The sequence below is a fragment of the Brachycentrus maculatus genome, unplaced genomic scaffold (assembly GCF_059751285.1).
Source record: "Brachycentrus maculatus isolate JH-2025_06_01 unplaced genomic scaffold, ASM5975128v1 h1tg000649l, whole genome shotgun sequence".
Lineage (NCBI taxonomy): Eukaryota > Metazoa > Arthropoda > Insecta > Trichoptera > Brachycentridae > Brachycentrus > Brachycentrus maculatus.
Window position 1 is genome coordinate 343,452 of NW_028281385.1, and position 8,205 is coordinate 351,656.

Below are 8,205 nucleotides of genomic sequence, written 5' to 3' on the forward strand. Positions count from 1 at the left end.
CAATAACAACAACTTTGCGACTGACCATTAGACACGTGAGATGTGCGTGGGGGGGATACAATTATTGCATGTCATCAACAAAATACTCTATTTCATGTTGATATATTTTTCATACACCTGCGACAATGTTTTTAAAAGTGACTCTTGGCCGCCCAGATCGCTAATATACCCCACTGTGCGTCGTGACGTTGGCCAGTACACACACTCCTCCACGACCCTAACCAGCACAGCAGACAGATACGGTAACAGTACCAAGTACCCCATACAAATGTTTACTAACTCTGTGTCATAATATTCCTTTGGCCTTATCTGCACCCAGTGGTGCATAGGGGATTGCAAATAATCTACTCGGTGAAAACTCAATCGTGATTAAATGAAGGCAGGGAGAGAAGTCCCGCTATCCAGATTATTCATATCCAGATAATGTAAGTGAAGGAGCTTAGGGTGAAAAATATTATCAGTTTATGGGAAAGAAAATGAGAAATCTAATAATCTAGTCTGAATAGTGGTAAAATAATTATTTAAAAAAAAAACAGTTCCTACCCCATCTTTAACCTTCAACGTCCCAAAGCCAAAATTCTAAATTTTATACTAAGCTTTACATACGGTGTTTGATAACTATGCGAAATGAATCGAAACACGTGTCATAATAGATTTGAAGAAATAGTGGTATTTCTTCAATGTATTATTTTCAGGTATTATTTTCAGTGAGACAACCCTTGCATCCTGAAAAACGACGATTTTAATAAATATGTCGTTAGTTTTTTTTAAAGTATTTCATAGGAAGTCTCATCATTTTGTAGGCCATAAACATAATATTGATTGAAAAAAATCTTAATGTACAATTCTTGAAATTATGATTACTTCTGAACTAGTTTTGTGCGGGTCTAAGTAAACTATTCAGTATCAACTAACTGTAACTGAATTTATCCCGTTAAAATAAGTTTTTAAAAGAACTCCATCGATGTTAGTGCAATTTCGATAGTCTTCGGTACATGATAGACAATTAGGAATTCATTTTTTGGGAATTCAAAAAACAAATAATGACGTAATTTGACACGTACCCGCACCCGATATTGCATAGGGCACTGCATTATTAAAACGCAGTGAAAAAAAAATTAAAAGGATATTTTCTAGCGTTTCTCATATATCGCTCACTCCTTTCAAGAACGTCATAAATCAAAAAACTTGATTTTTCAGGAGAACGTTTTTAAAGTTTAAAAATATAATACAATGTATTAAAAATAAATATCAAGCGACTTATTGAACTTTTTACTGTGCAACAGATCTTTTTAGGTAAAACCTGAAGGTTTTTTCTCCATTTGAAAAATATTTTGGATATTTAAAAAAATAATTAAACAATATCTTTTCTTCAAAATGCAAAAACAACACTTTCTGCCCTGTAGCGGGTAAATATGAAGTTAAAAATATGCAGCTTTTGCTGGGATATAGTACATTTTCTGGGCATTCCGAAAACATGCACAACTGAAAATTGACGATTTTTGATTTATGACGTTCTTGAAAGGAGTGAGCGGTTTGTGATTATAATTTAGGATTCGGACCTCACATACAAATAAAATAGTTATCTGCTCAATAAAGAGCTTCTTTCATCTCACCAATAGATGTCTCTCGTGAAATTCTAGTGATTCAAGTGCAAGGATTCGAAATTGGTTCATATATGTATATATAACTTCCAAGAATTTGAGTAGTGTGGTTGTAAATCATGGGTAGAATTGGTGAATGTTACACGTATGTAATCACTTAAACCAGCTTATAATGGTTGTAAGCCCCATAAATACCCAGACTTCCATATTCTTCTTCATATATGTTGAGATATAAAATAAAAAAAATACATGTATGGTACCTACATTAATACTTGTATGAGCGCGATGCACCATATACTCGTTAAACGTTTTGTTGTGACTTGAGAATTATCGCTAAGCAAGAAGATTGATTGTGTTAATGAACGAGATGTATTGTTTCATCAGGGTTTTCAGTTTCAGCTGTACATAGCAATCGACGTCAATTTATTTGGAATAAATACGCGTATTTACAATAAAAATTCTCTTTTTTACAATACAATATTCAAATTTCAATTGTACGTATTGGCCCTGAAAAAAAACGTAATTATGTCTTTATTAACGCTGCAGCCAATTTGATTAAATATATGTTGTATTTTAATACAACATATATTTAATCATACACATATATGTTTTAACATACAAAAAGGGTTAGTTTATTAATTAAAAATAACGTTTATTTTTGTTTTAATCATTTTTCGCTCTATATTATTGTATCAAGTGTTCAGAATTTAATTTCCTTTATATAAGTTTATTTTTTTTATCTTTTAGATTTTTAAGAAATGAGGTCTAATATGTTTGTAGGAAAGGAAATAAAGAATCATATCAATATTATAATGTGTTTTAAATTAAATTGTAAATGAAAACACTTGTTTTTTACCACTTGAGTTAAATTTATTTTAACGACTAGTTTTGGAAGCTACAGATGCTTCCATCTTCGTGTCTTGATATAAACAGGGAAGCATCTGTAGCCTCCGAAATTAGTCGTTAAAATAAGTGTTTTCATTTACTATTTCATCACGTCTTACCACAAAGTGAATGCCGGAACAATTAATAAAATATGTTTAGAATTAAATTTACGGTACAAACTTTTGGCAACCCTGGCTTCGCAAAACGTCCTTGGTCAATAACAACCATAGTAAGTGTCGTCAGAAGGTGTTTGGCATATTAAACCAATGCAACCTATATTGTTACAGTCCATATTCTATGCAAAAGTGCAGTAAATGTAACAATGTACGTTATAAAGATTTTTTAAGCAATTTTTTTAAGGTTTGATTTTGTACATTTTACCCAAGATACGCAGAACCACCTGCATCCTGCACATTTTATTTAATGATCCAGAATACAAAATAATTAGGTAGGAAAATCTTTATTTTTCTTCTTAAATGTTTTTGAAAAATCACGATTGTATGTTTGGGAATCTGCCATGAAGCAAGCAATTGTAAATCTTATGTTTATAAACAATGTACTATAATAAATACATAAAGAGATTTTTGAAATTTTTAGACGCGTTTTTTGATAAAAATATAGGAAACACTAAATCGGTTGATTTTCACTTTCCTTTTTTAATTGACTCGAATTGATTTTTTTTAAAGAACATGCCACTTGATATCGTGAAGTGCACTTTGAATTTCATCAATTTAAATATTATTTATATAAGTATTTTCTTCCTCTATCAACTGCAAGTACAAGACTTGTACATCTTGATTGGTATTTGCATTAGGGCTAGTGAATCAGTATTACAAAATAAAAGTGTCTAATACAATTCCGTAAAATTAAATTTAAGTGATATGCAAACATATTTAAGACAGTATAATATATTTAAATATATATTTTTATTTAATACTTGAAAGTGGTCAGGTTAGGAGTCGTAACAATCGGCGGGTATGTATGAGGAGATGCATGAACGTGGAGGCGAAGAATGTTTGCAAGGACAGAGTGGTGTGGCGCTCTATTCTCTCTGCCTACCCCTGCGGGGAAGCGGCGTGATGGTTAGTTAGTTAGTTAGTTAGTTATTTTTATTTAAATAAAAAGATAAATATTTGTGTTTTTCCACAAATATTTCAATTTCATACTATTTCTGTGAGCCTGAGCGGCTCATTATTAGAAATAGGTATCCAAATGTGGTAGAGTGGGTTCGACCCGAGAAACTCCGACTTAAGAGAATGCGACACTAACCACGGGACCACAGCCCGACACGTATGATAATATAATAATATATCTAATATATTCTCATGTATCAGATATATTATTAAACCCATGTGGACCATATGGAATTCACAAACCGTCTCCAAGCTTTTCTGTCGGCTGCCAGCTCCCTTGCATCCTCCCAAGTCAGGTCCACGCCCTGAAGCTCTGACGAGAACTGCCGACGAATTTTCATTAGTGGTCGTCCTTGTAAAAGAGGCAAGTTTGATTAAGGCTCTCGGGAGGCATAGCAAAGGAAGTACATGGCCTAGCCAACTGAAACGCCTTTTCTTGACGACAGTTGTGACCATGATTTGCTGCGTCCTACGCCTTATCTCTTCATTCCTTACAAAGTCAAACCACAGCATAAGTATATCCTCATAAGGTAAAGCAAATACCAGGTATGAGGTGGGTAGAATTATATCTGAACTATTATTTCTAAGGATCTTGGGGTTTTGAAAATGTTTATCGATCCGAAGTTGACGGTATTGGAATCGGCGCCGAGGGAATAATAACATTATAATTATTGTAAAAGTCAGATATGTTATTATGACTATTATTGTGTTAGAATTAAATGTTCGAGATATTACATAACTATCCTAATATGTTCTCACCACACATACATGTAGATACTACTTAATATTTAATAGTAGGCAACTGCTAACGTCACGCAATAGTTCTGTCATTGACTAGAAGAAGGCAAATGCGAATAGTATGTTCAACCGTTCCATGTTCAGAATAATACGAGAATTTACTAATTGGACTTGGTTTTTGTGATAATACATTAATATGTTTGTTTTGGAACAATTTTTCATTTTAAAGCCTCACATCTCATGTTTATATACATTCTTTAGGAAAAATGGTTACGTTTAGATGTATAAAACAAATTTTGTAACTTTTAAAAATTATAGTGCTTACAACATTTTGAGTGTGTCCAAATTCGTCTCTAATAGGGTTTCAAAAGTTTATTCTTTAGTCTAAGAACACAATTATGTGCGAGTATGTTCATAGTATAATGTTGTAACACGTAATGTGCCAGGCCTAGACTAGATTCGCTATCATTGTGATGCCACCAATTTACGGTGGGCAGCGACTCTGGATGCTGTGATTATGTGCCAGAGAGTCGTGGGCCACGTCCTGCCTTCGCAGGATGCGGGAGATTATCCTTTTAAATTCTCGTCTATCATAGCGGAAATGGTCGGGAAACGGGAATTGACTAGCATTTTTGTATAGTTGACACATCGATGCAAAAATGTACCGACTTATTTATGATTGTAATAAAATTCTCTTTAAAGTTTTTTATTTATTATTTAATATGGTTACAAAAGTTTAAAAGAAATCTAAGCATTTCTCCTTTTACAATATTAAAATTAATAACACAGTTCTCTCCAATAACGAGACTAAGCTTTTGTGCTTGGAGAGGGACTTACACTTATTATTTATTGTTTATGTTTGTTTGTAGTATATATTTTTTGTTATAATTATTTTTTGCGTGTGTTTTTCTTTCATTCTTAGATTTACATTTATATGATTCATGTAATTTATTTCTTAGCATTTTAATGTCTTGAATTTTTTGTATCTGTAGGAAGGTTATTGAGGTTCTTGGTTCCCAAATATGTAAAGTTCTGTTGGAATTGTTCGGTATTGCATTTTAGTAATGTAGTCATGTTGGTATCTCGAAGATGAACTTTTCATTAGGTTTAAGTATTCTCTCTTTTTTATATTTAACTGTATTCCAAACATGAGGTTTACCTCAAGTGTGCAAGCCTCAAATGTTGATATTATATTTACATTTTATAACATACAATGGAAAACACATGACAAAATAAAATTTATATATAAATATATATATATATATATATATATATATATATATATATATATATATATATAATATATATATATATATATATATATATATATATATATATATATATATATATATATATACATATATATATATATATATATATATATATATATATATATATATATATATATATAAATATGTATATACATATATACATACATAAAAATAAAACAGCAGAAGGCAGCAATTCAAGAGATTCTCGATGATCCCATCCACTGTGTGTACATTGGGGACTGTGCCTATCTTGCTGTGGCTTTAATGGCTACTGCATGTTTAATTGAAGTATAAGTATAATAGGAATGATATAATAAAACACATACAAAAAGTTGTAACAATCAACTTTGTAGAATGCAGGAAGGCACGATAAGTTCTCTAAAACCCTCTTTATATAATTCACGAATTTTTTCGGTGGTCTGACTATAAACTACAATATTGAAATATTAAATGAATATTTACAGTATTGGCTTTGAATCATACTGTACATTAATAAAAGTGTAACCTCAATAAATTCTGATACACGCCTACTAGATCACACTCATTGTTGAATGAAGAATAAGAGCTCGTGGCTCATCTACAGTACGTGATCAACTATGTATTATAAATGAACAGTTCCTACCAGATATTTTCACCCTTATGTACAGCAAATGATTCTAGGGCACCGTACCGAATCGCCGCCGTGTTAATTTAATTAATTTTTCAATTCAATTTCAATGTATTCAATAATAATTAACACATTGTTACATTAAAAACTAAAACTAAAGCGTATACATTTAAACATAAACTAGAAAACTGTCGGGTCGTGGTCACGTGGTTAGTGTCGCGGACTCTTTAAGTCAGAGTTTCTCGGTTCGAACCCACTCCACCACAATTTGATAACTATTTCTAATAATGAGCCGCGTAGGCTCACAGAAATCGTATGAAATTGAAATATTTGTATAAATAATAAAAACACAAATATTTCTCTTTATTTAAGAAAAGAAAGTAAGCAATAATACTCTTGTTTAACATGTAGAAGAACACATGGAACAAATCAATATCCGTCGTGATGTTGTTCGGCATAACGGTAGCTCTTCCTACAGGCATCTTCCTAACGGCAGGTTGGTCCTGTATAAAGGAATGTGAAACAATCTATTCCGACGCTGTCTTAGGTAACTATCGGGAATATACAGACCAATGCTCCGGATAATTTAAGGATATCAGGATACCGCGCAACAATCCAAAAAAATGCGTAATCAAATACAAATTGACTAGGTGTCTGTTATCTAAAGGCACAGGAATAATAAAATAGATTTTTTTAGGGCACTCGGGGTTGCATACCCGTACTAGCTTATGTGTTGTGTTCCCTTTAGGAATAACATCATAACAATAATTTTCAGGAGAATTATGAAATATCAAAGTTATTTTGAACTCCATAGCAAATTTTAGTCATGTAAATAAGGAAAATATTATATTAGTGGCGATAGACTGCCCTTCAATGATGCAACTTTTATTGAGTATCAATTTAATCAATTCATTTTTATAGAGTATAATTTCCATAATGTTTCATTTGACAACGATTAATACCGAAAGAAGTATTTAAATTACAAATATATATTTATAAATGGGTAGATGCCCTATATTTTTTTGTGTCCTACTTTTAAAATATATTCGATAAAACCTGGACTTTTTTTAAACAAAAATGGTCCCGGAACTCACTGCATGTCAAGCTTTTTACTAAAAAAAACATTTTCAAATTTCATTCAAGTATTCATTTAAATAGCATACTTTATCATTTTGACTAATTATATAAAAATAGATTGTAATTGCGTAGGCACAAAAATTGTTTCATGTAACTGATTTTGTAAATTTAAAAAAAATATTCGTGAATATTCGTTAATATGGCCGGAACGCCGTTCCACCGCGTTACATGAAAAAAAGCCCTGGATAAACCAATCATTCTACACTCTACACGGACATTAGATAAAATAGTAGAATTTTGAAAAAGATGACGCGCCTTAAGAAAAAGCGATAAAAATGATAATATTATTAAATTCACATTATTTAATTTTAATTGAGTAGCAGTAAACTCTGGACATATAAACGAAAAGTTGATAATATTTAGATGTTGATAAAAGCATCATAAAATATAAATAAAAGCCACGGTGACCATTTATTTAAATTCTGAATTAGGGTATAAAACTTTCATCGTCAAGAAAAGACAGAAATTTAGACCTTACTGAATCTAAAAAAATCGTTTAGGCAAAAAAAATGTTGGTGGAGAAATCCAACTGAAATTTTTAACATAATTAAGCAATTGTGTAAAGAAATAAAAAATGTCGTGGTGATGTTTCGGTTGCAAATTAACATTGACATTAATTTAATTTGTAGTAGGTACTGTACTGTTAAAACCAATACGAATGGTCACATTAATTAATATACATATAAGTTCTCGGTATATATGTACATATCAATTTTTTAACAGAATCACGCGGGAAGAATGATTGTTTTTTTATGAGATAAAACATATAAAATTGTCTCACTTCGATTTAATTAATCGCGAAGGCGAAAGTTGTGGATTTCAGGATGTGT